The following is a 25499-nucleotide window of genomic DNA, read 5'->3' as shown; positions in this document are numbered from 1 at the left end:
AAAAAAAAAAAAAATGCTTTTTAAAAATCGATTCTTGGACATTTTGGATTGATTCAGAATCGTAATAAATAAGAATCGCGATTCGGACGTGAATTGATTTTTTTTCCCCGGCACCCCTAACACTTAGTGAACCTCAGATCGAAATACCAAAGGAAAAGATATTTTTTGTCGCTTCCTGCAAAAGGAATTAGTTTTCTGTAGAATCCCAAAAACCTAGCTAAAAACATTCAAACTTAATTTTCCTCATCTGCATTTATTTTGTTTAACAAAATGTTAAATTGGTTCAAATGTTACTTTATTTCCATATGAAGTTGTAAATGTGCCAATGATTGATCAGGATAGTCTATGAAAGCCTTCAAATAGACACTATGGGCTAGTGCCCGGACCTTCTGATAGAGTCCACGACAGGTGGCATTTACACCCCAGTGCTCCAGTCTAGGCTGATACAGTACCGAATACCAAATTAGGACGTTAATCCTAATTCCGAAGCACCAGACGTGGTCATGAGATGAACCTAGGTTACTGATGCAGCATTCCCACCTACTAACTAGGGCTGCCACAAACGACTATTTTGATAATCGACTAGTCACCGATTAATTTTGTGATTAGTTGACGAATCGTTTCATACGTAAATTGCAGCTTAACACACCAGCATGCAGCTACTCTTATATAACCATCATTAGCTTCAAGCTTGAAGTGTTTAAGCTACATGCTAACTAAAAATAAAGACAATTAAGATGATAGTTCATTCATCTTTGACTTGGCAACAAAGTTGTTCATTGAAGAGGAACATTTTTGTAGCACTGTAACGTAGTGTTATTCTTGTTCAAACATGACATCGCTGTTATAACGTTACAGCAAACACATATGTGTGCTAAGGCCAATTAAATTGTCATCCATAATGTTAAAGTTTACAGCTAAGTAAGTAGCTCACTATAGACGTTAATGCTAGTGGCTAATTAGCCAATTAGCTTACCGAGATGACTGTGTCGCTGCGTCAGAATCAGCCACAACTTGTTTCCTTCTCAGATGAAGGCAGGTTCTGCCTTGCAGATTTTGCATTGCGCATTTTTCTCTTTAATTTGGTTAAAATGCTCCCAAATGTTTGAACTGAATGTTTGAATGTCTGGTGACATCACGGCTGACCCCGATTACCAATATTGCGCATGTGCGTCAAGGACAGAAAGGCAGCAGAAGGTATAGCAGCAGCTGTGAGAGGAAAACAAAGTTAAAATAAAACAATGACATTAATTATTAAATTAGTCACCAAGGATTTTGATAGTTGACCTAATTGTGACTAGTCAACTAATTGTGGCAGCCCTACTACTAACCACTACCCCACTAAGTCCCCTAGTTAGCAAGAATAGTTATGATAGAATGGTGGCATGAGCGGTTAGTGAGCTTGCTTCCAAAACAGAACAGAAGGTCCTCGGTTCAAGGCCACCTGTGCCCCAGTCTCCATGTACAACTCCACTGTACATCTGTGTAAAATGTGTCACACCAGCATGTGGACCTGTATCAGATCGTCTGTGGTGACCCCAGGTAAAAAGGAAGAAGCCAAAAGAAATTACTTCGGACTCATGGCTTCTTTTCAATCATATGATTGTGTCACTGTATTAAAGTTGGACGTTGTCACGTTTCTGTTTGATGCCTCGAGTTCCTTCGTTGTGATCCTGTTCTTCTAGCCATATCGTACGTCTGTTAACTGTTGGTCTGAAGGCAGTAAAACGCTTGTGCAGTAACAGTCATTCTTGCCTATGCTGGATTACGGTTAGCCCAGAGTGGGCCAAGTCTACCTCCATCACTCAGGCACACTGAAGGAAATTATTTTGTTTGTTTGCTTTGACACATCAAATACTCGATGCTTTTCTGTTGTTTGGTACCACATTTTTTTGACATGTATCCCCATATGGTTGTGCTGTAGTTGCTTCTTGAACTATTCTGTTAACGCTTTTGGGGACTGTTTCAAATGTTTGACTGTACTTTGAGCTGACTTAAGCTATATCTGGAAAGGTGCTACTATGTGTAGTATTCACTAACAATGAACACGGGTTTGTTACCGTTAAATAACGGTTGAGTGGATGTTGCAGCTCAAACATCTGCTGTTTGATCAGAGGCTTCCATTTGAGTCAAGAACCAAGGTTGAATTGATAAAATTCTATTTGTGGCTGTTCACATTCTTGTAAATCATTTAAATCTTGGTTTTGGGGTAATTATTGTGAGGTCACTTTATTTCAGTGCTTAAAAAATTTAGAAGCAACAAGCTGCAGATGACCAGAACTGCTGTCAGTGGCTGTGTAGTGTAGCACATCTTATACTACATGATTATTTAGTCCATTTAATGGGACCTATTTATTCCCCTTTTATTGTACATGACATCAAATTTTAAAATAAACTACATGCTCGAATTTGATCCCAATCCTGCGTGCCAATGAGTATACTTGTCCTAAACTGTGCAAGGCCCTGCGCGCAATGATATGCAGTGTTTGCGAAAATGTTGCACAATGTTCACAACTAGTTCACGCAAGTGGCATGAAATTTATGCGTGCCAGAAATTTTGAACATTTTAAAATTTTCTTTGGCACTGCCACGCAGCCTTGCAAAGTTTACACACAGTTTACAACAGTTTTGAACATTTCAAAATTTTCTTTGTGCACTGCCTTGCACAGTTTACGCAGTTTATAACAAGTTTACTCATTGGCACGCAAGATTGCGTGTCAATGCGAGGATCAAATTCATGCAAGTGTCAAGATGGCTTTAGGATTCTTCACACTTACTTTACAAAACTATACCCAAATCCCCATCTCAAAATACATTTTTGTCCATCAGAACTCGGCCATTATGTGAATCAGGACCAAAGTGCACCTATGGAGAGTCAGTCATGGGATAACTGAATGCTTACATTTGAGCCTCATTGGGACCTTGATCCTGATTAATCGCCGCTGTTTTTTGAGTGCTATGGAACGGGTGTTCAGTGAGAAATGTTCATTGTAGTCTGTACAAGCAGTTGTTCAGATTTCATCAAGCATAAAATATCCATTATACCGGCTAAACTAGACCATACTGGAGATAATTAGAGGCTCATGCTGGTAGCATTCGAGGGGTGGTTGAACAGTTTTGAGCCTGTCCCAGACAAAGTAGGGTGTGGTTCTCCATCTTTTGCATGCTGAGAAACCAACATTTCTCTTGAGTGTGTGAAATTTGAACTCACTGGGTTCAATGTTGCAGATAAAAGTGAGTGAGGGTGTGTCAGATTGGCAAAACGGACAAAGCTGGTGGGCGTGCAGGGATTCAGCGTCTCATGAAAAAGGGAATGTCTCCACAGAAGGTCCATGAGGACGTGGTCATGATGTTAGGGGACGATGTCCTGTCTTACGTTACAGTTAAACACTGGTCAGCTGAATTCAAGAGGCACAGAACAAGCGCCGAAGGTGGAGCATGACCAGGAAGAACTGCCACATTGACCGATATGATCCAGAAGATCCATGATATTGTCCTCGCTGACAGAAGAGTAATTGGGTGTCACTTAACCAGTACTGTAGGAATTTCCCTAAAGACACTTCATTCAGTTCTGACAGATGAACTGGGAATGATGAACCTATCAGCGTGATGGGTCCCAAGGCTTCTCACAGCCAACCTACAAGGTTCCAGATGTCCAGGGAGACTCTTCAGCTTTTTGAGGCCGATCCGGATGACTTCATGTGATGATTCGTGACTGTGGATGAGTCACTGGGTCCATCGCTTTGAACTTTGAGCCCAAACAACAGTTGAAGCAATGGAAGCGTGTGGGTTCTTCTTCACAGAAGAAAGCCAAAGCTGTCTTATCTGCTGGAAAAGACAGGACTTCTGTCTTCTGGGATGCTGAGGGCATCATAATGGTGGAGTATCTCCAGAAGGGACAGACCATCAATGGGGCCCATTCTGCTTCCCGTGGAATGGCGTTCTGCTTCACCAGGACACACTCTGGTCCACACGTTGGTCATCACAATGGCTGCATTTCATGAATGTGGGTTTGAACTTGTTCCACACCCACCTTATTTCCCTGATTTGGCTTTTGTTCTGGCTTCCATCTGCTTCCAAACATGAAAAGGCATCTAGCTGGAACTCGTAATACTGATAACGATGGATGACTTCCTTTAGCTCAAGGTTAATAAGACCTTCTCTGAGAACCATATTAAGGTGCTGGAAAAAGTGTGTGGACTTGCAGTAGTGTTCAGAATAATAGTAGTGCTATGTGACTAAAAAAATTAATCCAGGTTTTGAGTATATTTCTTATTGTTACATGGAAACAAGGTACCAGTGGATTCAGTAGATTCTCACAAATCCAACAAGACCAAGCATTCATGATATGCACACTCTTAAGGCTATGAAATTGGGCTATTAGTAAAAAAAAAAGTAGAAAAGTGGGTGTTCACAATAATACTAGTGTGGCATTCAGTCAGTGAGTTTGTCAGTTTTGTGAAACAAACAGGTGTGAATCAGGTGTCCCCTATTTAAGGATGAAGCCAGCACCTGTTGAACATGCTTTTCTCTTTGAAAGCCTGATGAAAATGGGACGTTCAAGACATTGTTCAGAAGAACAACGTAGTTTGATTAAAAAGTTGATTGGAGAGGGGAAAACTTATACGGAGGTGCAAAAAATTATAGGCTGTTCATCTCCAATGATCTCCAATGCTTTAAAATGGACAAAAAAACAAAGACGTGTGGAAGAAAATGGAAAACAACCATCAACATGGATAGAAGAATAACCAGAATGGCAAAGGCTCACCCATTGATCAGCTCCAGGATGATCAAAGACAGTCTGGAGTTACCTGTAAGTGCTGTGACAGTTAGAAGATGCCTGTGTGAAGCGAATTTATTTGCAAGAATCCCCCGCAAAGTCCCTCTGTTAAATAAAAGACGTGTAGAAGAGGTTACAATTTGCCAAAGAACACATCAACTGACCTAAAGAGAAATGGAGGAATATTTTGTGGACTGATGAGAGTAAAATTGTTCTTTTTGGGTCCAAGGGCCGCAGACATTTGTGAGACGACCCCCAAACTCTGAATTCAAGCCACAGTTCACAGTGAAGACAGTGAAGCATGGTGGTGCAAGTATCATGATAAGGGCATGTTTCTCCTACTATGGTGTTGGGCCTATATATCACATACCAGGTATCATGGATCAGTTTGGATATGTCAGATTACTTGAAGAGGTCATGTTGTCTTATGCTGAAGAGGACATGCCCTTGAAATGGGTGTTTCAACAAGACAATGACCCCAAGCACACTAGTAAATGAGCAAAATCTTGGTTCCAAACCAACAAAATTAATGCCTCGCAGATGTGAAGAAATCATGAAAAACTGTGGTTATACAACTAAATACTAGTTTAGTGATTCATAGGATTGCTAAAAACCCAGTTTTAACATAGTAGTTTTGAGTTTGTAGTGTCAACAGCAGATGCTACTATTATTGTGAACACCCCCTTTTCTACTTTTTTACTAATAGCCCAATTTCATATCCTTAAGAGTGTGCATATCATGAATGCTTGGTCTTGTTGGATTTATAAGAATCTACTGAATCTACTGGTACCTTGTTTCCCATGTAACAATAAGAAATATACTCAAAATCTGGATTAATCTTTTTAGTCACACAGCACTGCTATTATTCTGAACACTACTGTATATGAAAAACAAAGCATTACATTAATTCGGTTGTGGTTTCTTGTTGGTCAGGCTCAAAACTTTTCAGTTGCCCCTTATAGGTCAGTATGGGATATCTGAAGCTATGATGATATGGCAGTTCTAGAAACACCTGTACCCTGCTCCACAAACACTGGAACATTGAGGGGAAAATGATGAGGGAATAAAAGCCTTTTGAGGTTGTCACATTTTGTGTCAAATGTCTCCTGATCTGTTTCGATTCTACGTAAATTAAAACCCAGATAAATCAATTTCGGCGCTTCCTGTTGAAGATGAACATCTCGAGCTCATATCTGCCCCACCGTGTTGGATCTTCACGTCAGCTGAAACAAATTCCTGTGGCCTGACGACTTTTTTTTTTTAATGTTATTTCAAAACACTGTGTACATCACCGTGCACATGCACGTTCACACGTTCGTTGACTGTAAATGCGCATAAACTAAATAATAAGTTGGAGGCGAGGAAAACTTCTGCAAATTAATATTTGGCACATCATATATTTATTTCCATTATTTGCTCAGAACGATGACATTAAAGAAAATCCTTTTCTTTTAATTTAGCACATTGGAGCTTGATTTTTACTTTAATTTGGTGTCATAACAATAAAAATGTGAATGCTCATACCTTTTTATAGGCACAGTATTTAAAAATCCTACACATAATATCTTGAAGTGAAAATAGAACTGTCCAGTTTTATTTATTCCAGCATCTTGTACTGAAATGATTTTTTTTTTTTTTTTTTTTTTTTTTTTGGATAAAAAAAGAACATAACCCTGTTTTATGTATTTATCATGATTTATGCTTTGTTCAGAGTGCATATTCATTGTGGATGTTATTTTCAGTAATGTTTTGCTAACTTATTAAGCTAAATGTACTTTTAAAACATGGCGCTTAATACACACGTATCTATCTTAATATGATACTTTGCATGTGCACTGTGTTGGGTTAAACTTCGTTAAGTTGAAATAAAATGGATTTGATGGTCGTTATTTGTGCTGTCTTGTTACTTTCTCACGAGCTGAAACTTTTAAGTTCAGTTTTTACAGCGCCTTGTTGTCCGCGGTCATGCGTCTGAGTGCCACATTCATCTTTGACAACTGCTTTGTTTAAATCTGTCTGTTGTAAGCAAAAATATTCCCATCAACACTTCCCACAGAATTGGGAAGTTTCCCAAATTAGGCAAAACAGAAAAATAGTACTCCGGTGGTTGTCATTGGGTTAACAAATACAGTATGATCAACAAGAACATTCTGGTCAGTCCAGGAAGAATCTAACCTGTTTTTTAGCACATCATCCATATCCTCTTTGGCCTTCGTCTTCTCCTCCTCCCTGGTGGTTCCATCCTCATCATCCTTCTCCCAATATTCCCTGGGTCCCTCCTCTGCACATGCCCCAACCATCTCAGCCTCACCTCTCTGACTTTGCCTCCAAACTGTCCTACCTGTGCAGTCCCTCTGATAAATTCATCCCTAATCCCGTCTTTCTCCTTTATCTCAAAATAAAAATTGGGGCATATGCAGTGATGACATTAATCGTCATCACCTTTTGTGCTTCTCTTGCTGCCTCTGGGCACATTCTTCGCCTCTTCTTTGTCTTTGCCAGCAGCCCAGTTTCCCTCAGCACCCCTGCTGGACAAGCGTACTGGGCCAGTCGGTGATGCTGCAGGCTTCGACTGATCTATTTTGGAAAACTGATTTGCGGTCTGCATTTTTGGCCAAGATGAGTAAGGTGCATTATTCTTCCAGAGGTCTACTTTTTTGCAGATTGGAAAAAAACTAGATGTGTTGTTTTAAAATTATTCTAATTTTTTTGTGATCTTTGTGTACAACAGATCATTTTGTTCTTGATGTTCATGTATCAGCTATATTGATAAGTGCAAATTTTCAGATGCACCTGCTCTATTTTTCTTTCTTTTTTAGTTTCTTCTTTCTCCTGATCTTGATCTCCTGTTGGGGGATGATGACCTGTTATATTTTTTGGCAGCATATTTCAAATCAGTCCTCGGCAGCCATGTCACCATATAAAAACATGCTGTCGAAGCGCAGCTGTTCATTTTGTTGCCACAAAATCAGTTCCAAAGTATAAACAGGAAAAGCAGGATGTACACAGGGCCGTTAAGTTGCCTGACTGGTTAATTTGTTCATCACAGGACACCAGAGTTTCTGAAAAGCTCTTCTATGGATGAGGATCTTGTCAACTGTCGACAGTCCATAAAAAATGTGAATCTCCTGGTTTTTAGATAGTTTGTTTATTTTTGCTTTATGATGTCAAAACAATATTGACATATCAGGCTTCATTTTAAAAGAATTAGGCAAAACAAAATTCCTAGAACTAGTCAGATGAACTAGGGGTGGACTACCGAGACTATGGACATATCAGCCTGCACCGATTATTAAAATTGGTTGAACTTTGACTGTATCCTGTGGTCATTTTTGTACACGCAACCAATGTGTGCAGAGTAGGCTACGCTTACAAAATTGGTGAAGCTAATGCTAATAACAAATGTACTGCTATTTCCAGAATTGTTAAATAACATTATTTTGTTCTTGACTCCAAATTAATGGATGGGGGAAAAAATGTTCAATTGTGTGGAGGAATGTCAGCTTCTGAATGCAGCCGTGCAGTTTAATGTCTGAAACAAGTGGAGCTAATGTCGCCAACTGAACGACACGGCTAATGCTAGCGGTGTTTAGCAATGTGTGCAAAGCGGTAGAAAGTATAGCACCCCAACAGCTCTGGGGTGGTAAAGATTCACATGTGGCAGTGCAGTGCACACAGGACAAGATCGCAATAATACGAACAAAGATTTAGCAGTGTGACATTAATGTATTAATGTGCACAGCCTGACGTTAGCATGAGCGCTCCTGTAATCTGTTTTACGTTTTTCTTCAGTTCCGATCACCTGCAGCTTTAGTTTTCCTTTTTAATTTATGTTTAATATTAAAAATGTGTTCATATAGATACCTACATTTTTTGATAAAACAAAAATATGTAACAGCAACATAGGGTCAATACTTTTTCTTGACTTAAAGACGTGTCCGATATTCATTGGTAAAGTAATAGTGCACAAAGCTGTTACATGCAAAATAACTGTTAAAATTTAAAAAAAAAAAGTGAGATCATGTGTCTTTAAAGCCCTGTCAGTGTTTTGTCTGGTTAGGATCTTCCAGTCTGCATTTCGGATGTTGGCTGGGACGCATTTTGTCTCCATTGACTGTTTTTGACTGCATTTCCAGTCGGTTTGGATTCATCGCTCACTTTTCCTCTTTTGTTTTCACGCTATCTTGCTACACAAAACACACACACACATTCCTGCAGTGTATGAAATCTGAGCCACGTGCACCACAAAGCGCGCACGTGCACCGGCAGCAGGGCGGAACGTAAGGGCGCTGCAGAGGCGCGCCTTCCTGTTAGTTTGAAACATATAGCTGCTGTTATCCTGCTTTTATACCTCAGTCAGTCCGGAGCAGGACGAAAGAGAACAACTTGGAAATTAAAGCCACAGTTTGTAAAAATTCACTTCTTAACAACAGTAGTATATAAAAACATCAGGCCTGATGCAAGAACCACTTAAACAGATTTGTTCATAAGTGGTGTGTACAAATAATTTTGGACAACTTTTCTTGTATTTACAGCTTCTTTTTTTTTTTTTTTTTTTTTTTTTGTAGGTACCACCAGAATGTACGGGTGGTCCAGATCTGTCGGAGTTGTGCAAATAGTCTGCCGTCATCCAAACTCAAGTTTGAAGTAATTCTCACTACTGCATATAGTTGGATCCGAGCCACCATAGGGGGTGCACTATCATTATTGTTTTATTTTTCCGAGATTTACCGTCAGCCGTACTTCTGGTTGCACTATAACTGGTGCAGCCAACGTAAAAAATACATGAAATAACTGTAAACCAGATTGGGTGTTGTGTGGACCGCTGAAGAGGAGGTACTGCTGGCCCACCACCACCAGATGGCGCCCTGCTTGAAGTGCGGGCTTCAAGCACGAGAGGTTGTCATAGCAACCGGGAGTGACAGCTGTCACTCATCATCAGCACCAGCTGTCACTCATCCACATCACCACCACCTTAAAGGCCGGACTGCAACTCCACCTCCCCGCCGAGAAATCAGCTACCTTGGAGGTAATTTCTCTGCTGTATTTAACGCTGACTAATAGTCTGAACTTCTTTGCAGCCGTTTTCCTGTGGTGTTGCCTTATCTGTGGGATTGGCATTTGGTGTGATCAGCGACAGCTTCGTTTCACACCCCAACCAGATAAGTGGTTAGACAGGAGCTGCACGAGTGTGTGACTGGAGGTGGAGGTGCTCCCTCCCAAAAGAACACAGACTGTGGGATTACTGAGTGTGCGTACTCACACTCACCTGTGCTGTTTCTGTTCTCTGCCAGCAGTGCCAGGTCTGACAGCTGGAGACGGTGACCACCTGGGGACTCAGGACTTCGCGGCTCTGGTGTTCTTCAGATCCGTTGGCGGCGAGGGCCGTGTGGGATCCGGCTCAGTTCTGGACGGGCGTCTCCTATCCTCAAGCCTGCCCACACGTCACCCAACGTGTAATTGACTGTAGTTCCAAACTTGTTGTTGTCTGTATTCCGTTGTGCACAATTTACAACATTAAATTGTTACTGTTTGGCTTATCCGTTGCCCGTTCTTTTACGCCCCCTGTTGTGGGTCCGTGTTCCTACACTTTCACAACAGGATTTCTTGGCCAGCGTCATGGATCCCGAGGGGCATCAACCATCGCTTGAACAGCCAATGGAAGAGCGAGGTGAACAGGCGCCAGCGGGAGGCGTGTTAGGTGAGCTGCAGCACATCTTAACCGCTTTTACTGCTCGGTTGGACTTAGTTACCGAGCAGAGCATTGTTCTCAATCGAAGGATGGAGACTCTCACCGCTCAGGTGGAAGCGCATGCTCAGGGCGCTGCTGCAGCACCTCCTCCAGCTGACCGAATGCCAGAGACAGACATTCCACTGGTCGTTCAACGAACCCCCCCACCTTCCCCTGAAGCATACATAAGCCCTCCGGAGCCGTACGGACGCTGTGTGGAGACGTGCGCGGACTTCTTGATGCAATGCTCGCTTGTCTTTTCACAGCGTCCCGTCATGTACGCGTCAGACGCTAGCCGGGTGGCTTACGTTATAAATTTGCTTCGAGGAGAGACACGTGCCTGGGCTACGGCGCTCTGGGAGCAGAATTCACGGGTCCTAATGACTTACACTGGGTTTGTGAGGGAGTTCCAACAGGTGTTCGACCACCCTCATAGAGGCGAGACCACTTCAAGCGTGCTGCTGTCGATAAGACAGGGGTGTCGAGCGCAGCGAAGTATGCAGTCGACTTCCGCATCGCGGCAGCGCAAGCCGGCTGGAATGCTGTTGCGCTCCGTGCCGCCTTTGTAAACGGACTGTCCCTGGTCCTTAAGGAGCACCTGGTGGCGACGGACGAGCCGCGGGATTTAGACGGGCTTATCGACCTGGTTATACGGTTAGACAACCGATTAACAGAACACCGACGGGAGCGAGACGAAGGGCGTGGTCAGGCACAAGCCGTCCCTCTTCCTCCCGGGTCCGAAAGGGAGCCGTCTTCCCCACGCTCCACAGCCAGGGCACTCCACGTGACGACAGCTCCCCCTGCTAATGTTGCTATGGAAACGAGCAGGGCCAAAAGGCGATCAGATCAGAGACAAAGGAGGCTGATCCGTGGGGAGTGTTTTCTCTGCAGCTCAACCGAGCACACACCGAAAGAATGCCCCAAACGGTCAAAACAGCAGCACTCGTCCTTAGAGACTGGGCTAAGGGTGGGTCACAATACCCATGCCGGGAGACCCCGAAAATCTGCACGTATCCCAGTCACGATCCTGAGTGGGGATCTAACCCTTCACGCCCCAGCACTGGTGGACACAGGGTCAGAGGGGAATCTGCTGGATAGCAGATGGGCAAAGGAGGTTGGGCTCCCTCTAGTGGCCGTCTGGGGTTGTGATTCAGTGGAGCGAAACCTGCCACCGGGAGTGTTTAGGATCCTCGGTTCCACCCGGTGTGACAGCTAAGGAGGAGGTTTTAGTTCCCCCCAATCTGGCGGCGGTGCCAGCTGAGTACCATGACCTTGCTGACGTCTTCAGCAAGGATCTGGCACTCACGCTGCCCCCGCACCGTCCGTACGATTATGCCATTGATTTGATACCAGGCGCTGAGTACCCGTCCAGCAGGCTGTACAACCTCTCACGTCCGGAACGCGAATCAATGGAGACCTACATCCAAGACTCGTTAGCTGCCGGGTTGATCCGGAACTCCACCTCCCCGATGGGTGCTGGTTTCTTTTTTGTGGGCAAGAAGGACGGCGGACTCCGTCCATGCATTGATTACAGAGGGCTGAACGAGATCACGGTTCGCAACCGATACCCGTTACCTCTGTTGGATTCAGTGTTCACGCCCTTGCATGGAGCCCAAATTTTCACAAAATTGGATCTTAGGAATGCTTATCACCTGGTTCGGATCCAGAAGGGAGACGAGTGGAAGACGGCATTTAACACCCCGTTAGGTCACTTTGAGTACCTGGTCATGCCGTTCGGCCTCACCAATGCGCCCGCAACGTTCCAAGCGTTGGTTAATGACGTCTTGCGGGACTTCCTGCATCGGTTTGTCTTCGTATATCTAGACGATATACTCATCTTTTCTCCGGATCCTGAAACCCATGTCAAGCATGTACGTCAGGTCCTACAGCGGTTGTTGGAGAACCGGCTGTTTGTGAAGGGCGAGAAGTGCGAGTTCCACCGCACTTCTTTGTCCTTCCTGGGGTTCATAATCTCCTCCAACTCCGTCGTCCCTGATCCGGCCAAGGTTGCTGCGGTGAGAGATTGGCCCCAACCAACAAACCTTAGGAAACTGCAACAGTTCCTCGGTTTTGCAAATTTCTACCGAAGGTTCATCAAGGGCTACAGTCAGGTAGTTAGCCCCCTGACAGCCCTGACCTCCACAAAAGTCCCCTTCACCTGGTCGGATCGGTGCGAAACCGCGTTTAGGGAGTTGAAACGCCGGTTCTCGACTGCACCAGTTCTGGTGCAGCCCGATCCCAATCGCCAGTTTATAGTTGAAGTGGACGCCTCTGACTCAGGGATAGGAGCCGTGCTATCCCAGAGTGGGGAGTCCGACAAGGTTCTCCATCCATGTTCCTATTTTTCCCGCAGGTTGACCCCGGCTGAAAGGAACTATGACGTCGGCAATCGAGAACTTCTTGCGGTGAAGGAGGCTCTTGAGGAGTGGAGACACCTGTTGGAGGGAGCATCGGTACCATTTACGTTTTTCACGGACCATCAGAACCTGGAGTACATTCGGACCGCCAGGCGTCTGAACCCCAGACAAGCCCGCTGGTCACTGTTCTTCGGGCGTTTTGACTTTCGGATCACCTACCGCCCCAGGACGAAGAACCAACGATCTGACGCCCTGTCCCGGGTGCACGAAGAGGAGGTCAAGACCGAGCTGTCAGACCCGACGGAAACCATCATCCCCGAGTCCACTGTCGTGGCCACCCTCACCTGGGACGTGGAGAAGACCGTCCGGGAGGCCCTGACACAGAGCCTGGACCCGGGGACAGGTCCGAAGGACAAATTGTATGTCCCACCAGAGGCCAGGGCTGCGGTCCTAGACTTCTGTCATGGTTCCAAGCTCTCCTGTCATCCAGGGGTGCGAAGGACCGTGGCAGTGGTCCGTCAGCGCTTCTGGTGGGCGTCTATGGAAGCCGACGTCCGGGAGTATGTCCAGGCCTGCACCACCTGTGCCAGGGGAAAAGCCGACCACCACAAGGCCCAAGGCCTCCTCCAGCCTCTGCCCGTGCCTCATCGCCCCTGGTCTCACATCGGCCTGGACTTTGTCACGGGCCTCCCGCCGTCCCAGGGCATGACTACCATCCTCACGATAGTGGACCAGTTCTCCAAGGCGGCCCACTTCGTGGCCCTCCCGAAGCTCCCGATGGCCCAGGAGACTGCAGACCTCCTGGTCCACCACGTCGTGCGTCTGCATGGGATTCCATCGGATATTGTCTCAGACCGTGGTCCTCAGTTGTCCTCTCAGGTCTGGAGGAGTTTCTGCAGGGAACTGGGGGCCCCTGTGAGTCTCGTCCGGGTACCATCCTCAGACGAATGGACAGGCAGAGCGGGCGAACCAGGAATTGGAGCAGGCCCTCCGCTGCGTGACCTCTGCGCACCTGATGGCCTGGAGTAACCATCTGGCCTGAATCGAGTACGCTCATAATAGCCAAGTATCGTCTGCTACCGGCCTCTCCCCGTTTGAGGTGTGTTTGGGGTACCAGCCCCCATTATTTCGGTGCCCTCGGTCCAGGCCCATCTGAGAAGGTGCCGTCGGGTGTGGTGTACCGCCCGCTCTGCCCTGCTCAAAGCCCGGACGAGGGCCAAGAACCATGCAGACCGCCGGCGTGCCCCGGCCCCTACGTATCAGCCTGGGCAGGAGGTTTTGCTTTCCACAAAAGACATTCCCCTGCAAGTGGAATCCCAGAAATTAAAGGACAGATACATTGGACCTTTCACCATACTCAAGATCCTCAGTCCAGCCGCAGTGAAGCTGAAGCTGCCAGCTTCACTGCGGATCCACCCGGTTTTCCGTGTGTCACGCATCAAACCTCACCATGTTTCACCCCTCTGTACCCCAGGACCGGGGCCGCCTCCTGCCCGGATCATCGACGGGGAGCCGGCTTGGACCGTGCGCCGGCTCCTGGATGTCCATCGGAAGGGCCGGGGGTTCCAGTATTTGGTGGACTGGGAGAGGTATGGACCCGAAGAACGCTCCTGGGTGAAGAGGAGCTTCATCCTGGACCCGGCCCTCCTGGCCGACTTCTACCGGCGGCACCCGGACAAGCCTGGTCGGGTGCCAGGAGGTGCCCGTTGAGGGGGGGTCCTGTTGTGTGGGCCGCTGAAGAGGAGGTACTGCTGGCCCACCACCACCAGATGGCGCCCTGCTTGAAGTGCGGGCTTCAAGCACGAGAGGGCGTCATAGCAACCGGGAGTGACAGCTGTCATTCGTCATCAGCACCAGCTGTCACTCATCCACATCACCACCACCTTAAAGGCCGGACTGCAACTCCACTTCCCCGCCGAGAAATCAGCTACCTTGGAGGTAATTTCTCTGCTGTATTTAACGCTGACTAATAGTCTGAACTTCTTTGCAGCCGTTTTCCTGTGGTGTTGCCTTATCTGTGGGATTGGCGTTTGGTGTGATCAGCGACAGCTTCGCTTCACACCCCAACCAGATAAGTGGTTAGACAGGAGCTGCACGAGTGTGTGACTGGAGGTGGAGGTGCTCCCTCCCAAAAGAACACAGACTGTGGGATTACTGAGTGTGCGTACTCACACTCACCTGTGCTGTTTCTGTTATCTGCCAGCAGTGCCAGGTCTGACAGCTGGAGACGGTGACCACCTGGGGACTCAGGACTTCGCGGCTCTGGTGTTCTTCAGATCCGTTGGCGGCGAGGGCCGTGTGGGATCCGGCTCAGTTCTGGACGGGCGTCTCCTATCCTCAAGTCTGCCCACACGTCACCCAACGTGTAATTGACTGTAGTTCCAAACTTGTTGTTGTCTGTATTCCGTTGTGCACAATTTACAACATTGAATTGTTACTGTTTGGCTTATCCATTGCCCGTTCTTTTACGCCCCCTGTTGTGGGTCCGTGTTCCTACACTTTCACAACATTGGGCTAACTAATAAATAAATACCCTGCAACATAACCATATCCCGCTTATTTAACTTCTCCTGAAGGGGGCGCACAGCAGCCATGGAGGATATCATCCTACTGCTTCGGGCGTTGTATGTTTCCATATGCCCAAGTTCTACAAGTTTGACATAAGGTTATTAAATGTCCGACCACCATAGACACATTTGTGTTTCTTGACTTTCATTTGTCCAAGAACAGTCAATAAGGTGGTAAGCATAGACTTCGCTAACAGCTAGCAGTGCTAACTGTTTCAGAGTCCAGGGTCCAAGGCACAGCTGTCCCGCTGAGATCGCTAATCCAACATCGCTTCCTCTCCAAGCCTTCCTGCTCACACTCTTGCAAACACTGATAAATCTGTGCAGATTTCTCGTAGAGAATCAGGACACTACGATGTAATACATTACGGCTCGATTTTGCCTTTCTATGACACTGATAATTGATTGAATGTTTCATTAGTTTGAAGCAGTTTTCACTTGAAAATCTCACATAAATTGCACGTCACAACTGCATTGATATTACCTTGTTTAACTGTACAGTTTGAAATGCAATATAATTCTAATTTGGCAGCACGGTGGCTTAGTGGATAGCACTGTTGCCTCACAGCAAGAGGTCATTGGCTCGATTCCCACGTGTGGCCTTTCTGTGTGGAGTTTGCATGTTCTCCCCGTGTTTGTGTGGGTTCCGTCCTGTTGCTCCGGCTTCCTCCCACATCCAAAGAGATGTAGGATGGGTGGACTGGAAACTTCAAATTGTCGGTGTGATTGTGTTTGTCTGTGGCCCAGTAATAGATTACTGTCCTGTCCAGGGTGTACCCCACCTCATGCCTTATGATTCCTGGGATAGTCCCCACCCCACCCCATGACTCTTAATTGGAGTAATTAATTGGAGATATTCCTTTAGTTGAATAACCAAGATCATTGCAGTTGTTCCACATGGGTCAGCCTTCATTACTGTAGGGAGTTGACTGGTGGTGGGAAGAGAATAGGGCACCCAAAGGTGCATGGGAGCAGACAGGTCATAGTGTGAGCCATCAAACGCGGAAGAGAATGATTCCAAACTGGCCGTCTCACACTGGGAAACCACTGATCTCTCAAGATATTTGCTTCATCTCTGTGACGGAGAGTTGAGGGTCATTGATGGTCTACGTTAAATATGGATACTGACTGACCCTTCTGTCTGCACTCGGTTGCGTCCATTGTCTGAAAGCTCACTAATAAAACAGCAATACCACTGGAAATCACGGGGGCAGTGTAGCCAAAGTTCCAGTGAGACACCAATCCTAAAGCAAAAGGACACAAAGAAGATTAACAATGGAGGAATGTTTTGATGAGAGTTTTACATAAATGATCTTGTTTTGATTTTGATCTTGTAATGGCCGCACAGACCCCGTCTGTCTGCACAGCTGCCTACGCGATGGTGGTAGAAACATTATTGCAACTTCTTCAACCATCAGCATGTTTGATGTCATCAGAAACTTTCAAGACCATCTGCAGTGCCATCTAGTGGATGTTTTTATCATAAATGGCAAAGTAATGGAGGCCGTGATGGTTACAGTTTTTATACTAATCCTCTCATTATGAATGTGCGTTGATTTACACACACGATTATTGGGTTTTATGAATGTTTCGTCAGTGTGGTGTAGCATTCTTGTCTGAGCCCATCATAATAAAAACAAAAGTAGAAATTTAAGAGAAGTTGATGTTCTAGCATGAAACCCAATGTTGGTATTCCATCCTCTTTAGTGCTCTACTTTCTATTGGTCGTATCACATGGCGGAAATCCCATCTGTTAGAGCTTCAAATGAACTCAAACTGCATTTTTCAAACCATTAACCATGGTAAACGCTAAAATGTGGTAGTTGATTCTAATATTTTTAATACACTTCGTAAACGAGAAATCGGAACTTGAGTTATGTTATTTTCGACCTCCATGAATGTTGGTCAAAGGTGGAAAAACAGGTTTTATCCATGTTTTAATTTGTTGCTGTCCTTTGAACATCAAACATTTTTCAATAGACACTTAACTGAAGAAAACGAAGATTGACAAATGTGCAAAATGTCCATTGTCATATGTTTCATTACATCAAGAATAATGAGCAGTGACGGCAATGATATGCTGGATAAGGTGTGGCGTAATGTTACAGGTTAACCAATGAGTTACCAAGTAGGAAATATACCTTTTCTTGGATTTTCTTTTTAACACTCTTTGCATCCGTTGTTTTTGAGGGACCGTTGTTCCACAAGCCGGCCGTTTCACAAGCAGCTTTTGAAATGAGACTTTGAATTGGGACACAACCACTGTACCCTCGGGCAACTGGGATCTTTTAACCAAAATAGAACTTACTGGGACTTACGTAGGTATGCACATACAGTAGTGTTCAGAATAATAGTAGTGCTATGTGACTAAAAAGATTAATCCAGGTTTTGAGTATATTTCTTATTGTTACATTCACAAATCCAACAAGACCAAGCATTCATGATATGCACACTTGTAAGGCTATGAAATTGGGCTATTAGTAAAAAAAAAAAAAAAAGAGGATAAAGTAAAAACTATTATGTTCAAACTGCTTTTTTAGCAATCCTGTGAATCACTAAACTAGTATTTAGTTATATAACCACAGTTTTTCATGATTTCTTCACATCTGCGAACATTAATTTTGTTGGTTTGGAACCAGGATTTTGCTCATTTACTAGTGTGTTTGGGGTTATTGTCTTGTTGAAACGCCCATTTCAAGGGCATGTCCTCTTCAGCATAAGGCAACATGACCTCTTCAAGTATTTTGACATATCCAAACTGATCCATGATACCTGGTATGCAATCTATAGGCCCAACACCATAGTAGGAGAAACATGCCCATATCATGATGCTTGCACCACCATGCTTCACTGTCTTCACTGTGAACTGTGGCTTGAATTCAGAGTTTGGGGGTCGTCTCACAAACTGTCTGCGGCCCTTGGACCCAGAAAGAACAATTTTACTCTCGTCAGTCCACAAAATATTCCTCCATTTCTCTTTAGGCCAGTTGATGTGTTCTTTGGCAAATTGTAACCTCTTCTGCACGTCTTTTATTTTAACAGAGGGACTTTGCGGGGGATTGTTGCAAATAAATTAGCTTCACACAGGTGTCTTCTAACTGTCACAGCACTTACAGGTAACTCCAGACTGTCTTTGATCATCCTGGAGCTGATCAATGGGTGAGCCTTTGCCATTCTGGTTATTCTTCTATCCATTTTGATGGTTATTTTCCATTTTCTTCCACGTGTCTTTTTTTTTTTTTTTTTTGGGCCATTTTAAAGCATTGGAGATCATTGTAGATGACCAGCCTATAATTTTTTGCACCTGCGTATAAGTTTTCCCCTCTCCAATCAACTTTTTAATCAAACTACGCTGTTCTTCTGAACAATGTCTTGAACGTCCCATTTTCATCAGGCTTTCAAAGAGAAAAGCATGTTCAACAGGTGCTGGCTTCATCCTTACCTGATTCACACCTGTTTGTTCCACAAAATTGACGAACTCACTGACTGAATGCCGCACTACTATTATTGTGAACTCCCCCTTTTCTACTTTTTTTTTACTAATAGCCCAATTTCATAGCCTTAAGAGTGTGCATATCATGAATGCTTGGTCTTGTTGGATTTGTGAGAATCTACTGAATCTACTGGTACCTTGTTTCCCATGTAACAATAAGAAATATACTCAAAACCTGGATTAATCTTTTTAGTCACACAGCACTACTATTATTCTGAACACTATGGAATATGTCATGTGTAAACTACCAGGTCAAAGGTAGCATAGGATGGCAGCAGCTTAGTACATCTAAATAGTATTTCTAATACCTGCTCCGTTACGTCTAGTACATAGTACAGTAAAGGTTGAGTAGTATGTGCAAACCTGCAATGGATGCAAGGTAAGTTTACATCATTAGTTAGGTTTTTTAACGAAACCTCTCACGTAGTACTGTACTGCAGTACTATATGCTACTATTCGCTAACAAATGTTAGTTAAACTAAGTTAAGGCAAAAGTTTAAAACTAGATAACATTAGCATTCAGCCGTAGACAATCGAATTCAAAACCTCGGAAAGTAAGAAAATGTATTAAGGTAGCTAGATAGCTGCTTACGTTGACCTGTTACGGTATCCTTTGCTTTGCACCCCGCACACCGGACCACAGACTTAAATGAGACATTGAAATGAGTGACGCAGGCAGATGAGATGTTCAACTAGGAGTGTCCAAAAGACTTGTTAAGACTGTTCCATGCATGAACATGGGACATATATTGTAATATTTATAACTGGGTGATTCTTAGACTACGGGCACTTATGTCCTTTGATCATATTGTATGAAAAACAGAAAAAAGGGGAAATTTCACACTTTTATAGTTATCTTTACAATGAAAGTGTGTTAAGAAATTTGTTCTAGTAGTCTATGATGACTTTTTCACTTTTTTTCAGCATCATTATATTATATTATATTATATTTCACAAATATTGCCGTTTTGTGCTTGTCCCACACCCAGACTTTTGATCTTCAATGATAAAAATGAATGGTAAAAAAAAAAACGTTTTTTCTAATGTTTTAAAATATCTCTGAATAAAATATCAGTAAAATAATCAAAACATAATTGGGGTATTCAGTGTCATACAACTGTTGTGATTTTTTTTTTTAAACAAAATGTAGTTGTCCCACACTATTGCTGTAACTTCCACCACAACACTGTAATATCCCTTTAAACAGTTTGTATGAAAGATTGTTTGGGTAGTTTCTATGGAGATAAACAGTGATATCAGAGCACATGTATATAGCACCAAATCACAACAAACAGTTGCCCTAAGGCGCTTTATATTGTAAGGCAATGGTGTGGTGGAAATTACATTTACAAGGCCAATAGTGCCCGTAGTTAAAGAATCACCCAACTATGGATAAGAACGATATATAAATATTTTGAACATTTGAAACTTCTTTTTAACCCTATATTGAGGGGTCCAAGTCTATATTAGGGGTCATACCTGTGTCATTTGACAAGATGCTTCATCTGCAACATTCCAGTCCACCCAGCTGTAAATGAGGTAACCTGTGATGGACTAGCATCCTGTCCAGTGGGACTCATAGACTCTGAGCCACTAAACACTATGGAATCCTGACAAAATAACCAGCACCACTGGTCCTTGGGACTTAATTCTTTGGTCAAAATAACTTTTCATTGTGGAAATAGTGGTGACAGTGTAGCATAAAGGAAAGTGTGGTATCCAGCGACAATTACTATCAACTTTGTCAAACCGTAGAGGCCACCAGTGGACTTCATCAATTATTCAAAGCCTTTATGTTTGCATTGATCCACAGGGGGAAAATCAGCCATTAAACATGACGAGTTACATTTGACATACATAGTCCTTGCAGATCAATGAGCTAAGACTGCCACCATCGTCCTTTTTATGCCGCAGAAGACCACAGGACCAGGTTGTCATGCAATTGCAGACAACACTGCGGCTACCGATCACAGCTAAAATGGCAGGTATCTAAAATGAACACTGCTTTTATATTCAGTACTGTGAGGTTGTATCTCGATGAAAAGCATTGCTCAACCATGAACCCCCCCCCCCAACATCCTGGGTGCAAACAAAAGTCCCCAGAAGATGCTTAAAAGAGAATCGAGCCGTCAGCTGGATGTACTGACACTGGAGATCTGAAAGGAGAAAATACATGAAAAATGGATGAGAGAAGAAATCCACTTCACCTCCCCCCTGGAAACGGGCAAACCCCCCACAGCGCTCCCATTAGTAATCCCCTCTCCTCCTCCTGCACACACACACACCTTTGTCTTACACACAAACAAGAAGATGAATTCTTCACTACCAACAGCTCTTTGCAGATGATACTGATTGTTGCCACGTTAGTCATGTTTGAAATTGCCAATGTCCTCAAGCAAAGCTGCATAAGTAGTCTCAGGGTGCTTTCACGCCTGCCCTATTTTGTTTGGGCTTTCAGAATTTTTAGTTTGATCCATGAGGTCTACACTGGTCCAGCCTTGTCCTATAGCCCGATTCCACCGAGAAACTCTGGGGCATCTGTCCATGTGTTTCTCTGTCGTCCCTGAAAGGTGATCAATTCTCTGGGTCTTTTTCAAGGGAGAAATGGGTCCCTACTCTGGGGTTGGTACTTCTAAGCAGCATTGAAAAAGCAATGGGTGAGCCTCGATGCTAGTTGGTTGTTAACGAGTGTGGTAGAAGATGACGACAACAACAAGAGCCAAAGCCACGAGATCAAGAAAGGAAGAAGTGAAACAATATTAATACCAGAGGTGACAGATGGATGGGCAAGATAAGACAGGCTTTGTTTGCTTTATTCTCAATGGATGTGGTCCAGCAAGGATTCAAGTCCTTAAGGAAAAATAAGAAAATCTCTTTTGCAGTCAATCATTGCAGAATTATTACATCACTTCATTTGTAGCTGTATTAGTCTGGCGGGTCTTGACTGCAATTGAGATGCAACAGCTTAGAAGACCAGTTATGGGTCCATTCCTCTAAACGGTTGTGACATCGAGGAAGTATGTACAGTTCAAGTGGTTTAAAGACAATCAGTCCATGGAAATAAGTTAACACATGAATATTCGTATATGCCCATTTTCATAAATTATTTATTTATTCAGTTTAGGGGGTGGGATTGGTTACTCCTTGTTTCTTAGAGTTGCCAGGGCACATTCGGTACATATTAACTAAGGAGCCAGTCACACTTAGATGAGGATAAATGCACTGCATCCTGAAAATTCTGATGAACACAGTGAGGACACGGTCAAAATGGGAAAATGTGCCTTTTTCATTTCTATAATTTGTCCTGATTACATCCTTGCCACTTCCTCACAGCATTTAACATGTTCTCACTAATTTCTTACCACATGCAAATCATTCTTACTGCAAACAATCACATTGCACATGTGCATGCCACATTCTTGCCGCATCTGTCCTGTCTTCATTATTACTGCACCAAGCATTGCACTTTCTCATTTGTTCTGCAAGTTTTCTTGTGTCTACATATAGAAAAACTGCTCTCCTGTCAATGTGCCTATCTCTATTATAAACACACAGTCAAATATGCTCCCTGTATGTGTGCACGTGTATTGGCGCATGCTTTGAAATGAGCCTTGATCTGTCTGAGGAACTGGGGAGATTTTTTTTCTCCATATTAGCACCATGTACAGTGACTGGCACATTTCATTCACAAAGCAGACAACTGCTGGGAGTATATTATATATACAATATTTGACACACACAGAAGTTATATGATGGAGTCATAAACACCATTTCAGACATATTTACTTGTTCATTTGTATCATGGTGTGTAGAATGTGCTGGACATGTATTAGCCAGCCTTTCATTTTTTTTGACAAACTGTATAAATGCTGTTTCAGAAGCATTTCCATCTGGACATTTCATAAGAAAACCAGAATAAGTCAGATTTTTCCGACATGGAAATGACAAACGATGCTATATATAAAAACTTGTTGTGGTAGTAAACACAACAGACAGCAAACACACACACACATTATTCTGTCACCGCTCGAGCCCCTACTAGGTGTGATCCAACTTAAGGCACTTGTGTACTTGTGACAGCATGTGAAATGTTCCAGTGGTAGTGGCTGCAGCGGCTCAGGATATCAGCCTCCTCTCTGGCCTATCTGACCGGCTGGCAGTCGCCTGATGAGGTGGAGACGAGGACACGGAGCGGCGATGTCACACGTACTCTGACTGGCATTTTCTTGTTTTTCTTGTCACAAAGGAAGTGTTGTGGCTTCTGCGGGTGTATGTTTCATTTCATTTACACCTGTGCCAAGATGTTAAATGAAATGTCACTTCTAAACTCCTGACCTTCCTACCTATTTTTTCCAGTCTAAAGCTTTTTCCACATGGAGCTATAACCACTGCAATGACACGCTAATCTGTTTTACAAAATTACAGTTTGGAGGTGAAAGGAGCACATACCTCCAAACATTTGACTTATCCCCCACTTGGACCTTTGTGACATCATAAGGTGGGAATATGACAGAATAAGATGAAAGGAACGCCAATCTTGAAATGTCAAAAGAAATCAAACAATTTGAAAAAAAAAACTTTTCCACCACTTGTTTAGATATCACTAGTAAATACATCTGGAGGTGCATCTTTATTCATTAATTGGTTTATTTCTAATTGTGGCAGGTTTGGTCCTCCATATGATGTTGGCTTTGAAAGGTAATAACACAAACAAAAAGCCAGAATCGAGTCTCAAATTACTTTCTTTTATCAATAGGTGATTTTAAGATGTGAAATGAACTGCAAGAAGTAGCTCAAGGTCAGTCTTGTGCTTTGAACCTACTCTTTTTCACTAAAAAAGATCATAGCATTAGCATGGTCTACTTTCAAAGGAACAGGAAACCAAACTTTTTAAATCCAGTCAAGTTTGAGCATCTTTGGATAAATTAAAATAGTCAGTTTTACACTGGGTTTTGAACCGGAACAACATAAACTAGAAGGTTCTCTCACAGAGACGTAACAATGGCCAGACAACAAAGGCGGGGTTAGACATAGGCCTTTGTGACATCATAAGCAGGATGAGGTCAGCATTCGGTTTCACCTGGATATGTGAGGTGTTTTGTGATGCCATAATTCAGTTTAACACAAAAGATAGAAAAAAATGGAAAACCTGCCTGACAAGAAGATAAAACAAAAGGTGTTGAATTATTATCTCAATCAAAAAGTCCTAAACTTTTCCCCTGTTTTAAAATCATCTGTTTTTATTGTTTGCAGGAAGTATTTTTGCAGTTTCTTCTTTTAGGAACTATGTCGGATCATTGACAGTAGATGGCGCTATAAACTACTGCTGATCGTGAACTTTGCTGCCTTTTGTCAGTGGTGTTTAAAAACATTTTGTTGCAGTTTAAGTGATATTTTACCTTTTTGTGTAAAGATTATTTAGGCCACTGTACAAGCATTACACATTAAACCGTAGTAAAAATCAGTTAAATATAACTTGTAGTTTTATTAAAGAAACTCCATGACAAAGGAGGCTTGTTGAGAGAGTTATATTTTTCATAGAACACACACCATGAAAACATTTTGGTCAAAACCCCCTTGAAACTGATTTCTTATAAATATAAATTCAATTTATCTTATTTACATAGCGCCAAATCACAACAAGGTGCAACACACGGTAAGGTCTAACCTTACCAACCCACCCAAGGAACCACACAAGTGATGGTGGTAAGAAAACCTCGCTCTGGCATTTTTGAGGAAGAAACCTCAAGCAGACCCGACTCAGAGGGGTGACCCACTGCTTGAGCCATTCTAACAGTTACAAGGTTTTTACAAAAGACAGAAAAACAAGAAAAGAAAAACCAGAAAAGCAACAAAAACAGTCTCTTATTGAAATAAAAACAGCTGATCTTGGGGTTTAGTGTCTGCCTCCAGGTCTTGAATAGGTAGCGTGCCCTGAAGTTAGTCCAGCATCTGTTAAAGGGCTTGTCAGTGCCTCGGATGGAGAGAAAAAGAGCAAAATCAGCTGGAAATAAACACTAAATAACCTAAGGCATTAGCTCACTAGTAGTAAATCAAAAAATGAAATAAAAAATTTTAGGTGTCATTTCCCAGTTTTTTTTTTCTTAACAAAATAGGCTTTGCATGTAAAAAAACATAACACTTTGTATGTCATACAGGCACAAATGAAGTGTTGTATTCTGTTTACCCTAAGTATAACATAAACTGCACAATTGCAGTGATTTTTTTATTTTATTTCATTTCATATAATGAAGTTAGGGCAGCACAGTGGCTTAGTGGTTAGCACTGCTGCCTCACTGCGAGAAGGTCATGGGTTCGATTCCCACCTGTGGCCTTTCTGTGTGGAGTTTGTGCAGGTTAGATGCTGAGATAGGCTCCAGTTCCCCACGACTACGGTTGAATAGGAGTGAGTGATAAGTTACCACCTTCCAAAAATGCTCAAAACACTACAGTACCGACACCTACTGGGTATTGCTAACCCCGCCCCCTTCTGACATACATTTCTGGCTACACCCCTGCAAACTTAGTTTATCATTGACTCTTCATTAATAAGAATAATAAACAGATGTTT

At 43.4% G+C, this 25499-nt stretch overlaps 1 long non-coding RNA gene across 1 annotated transcript; it reads left to right on the top strand.

Moving 5' to 3' along the window:
- LOC117503376 lies at nucleotides 1–25216 on the top strand. The gene is made up of 3 exons (XR_004558552.1): nucleotides 1–3930; nucleotides 9388–9389; nucleotides 25205–25216. It is a non-coding gene; the product is annotated as an uncharacterized LOC117503376 (long non-coding RNA).
- Nucleotides 25217–25499: the final 283 nt, after the last annotated feature.

The sequence above is a fragment of the Thalassophryne amazonica genome, chromosome 21, assembly GCF_902500255.1.
Source record: "Thalassophryne amazonica chromosome 21, fThaAma1.1, whole genome shotgun sequence".
Lineage (NCBI taxonomy): Eukaryota > Metazoa > Chordata > Actinopteri > Batrachoidiformes > Batrachoididae > Thalassophryne > Thalassophryne amazonica.
Note: the sequence above shows the minus strand (reverse complement) of the source record. Positions and strands in the feature narration are given on the sequence as shown.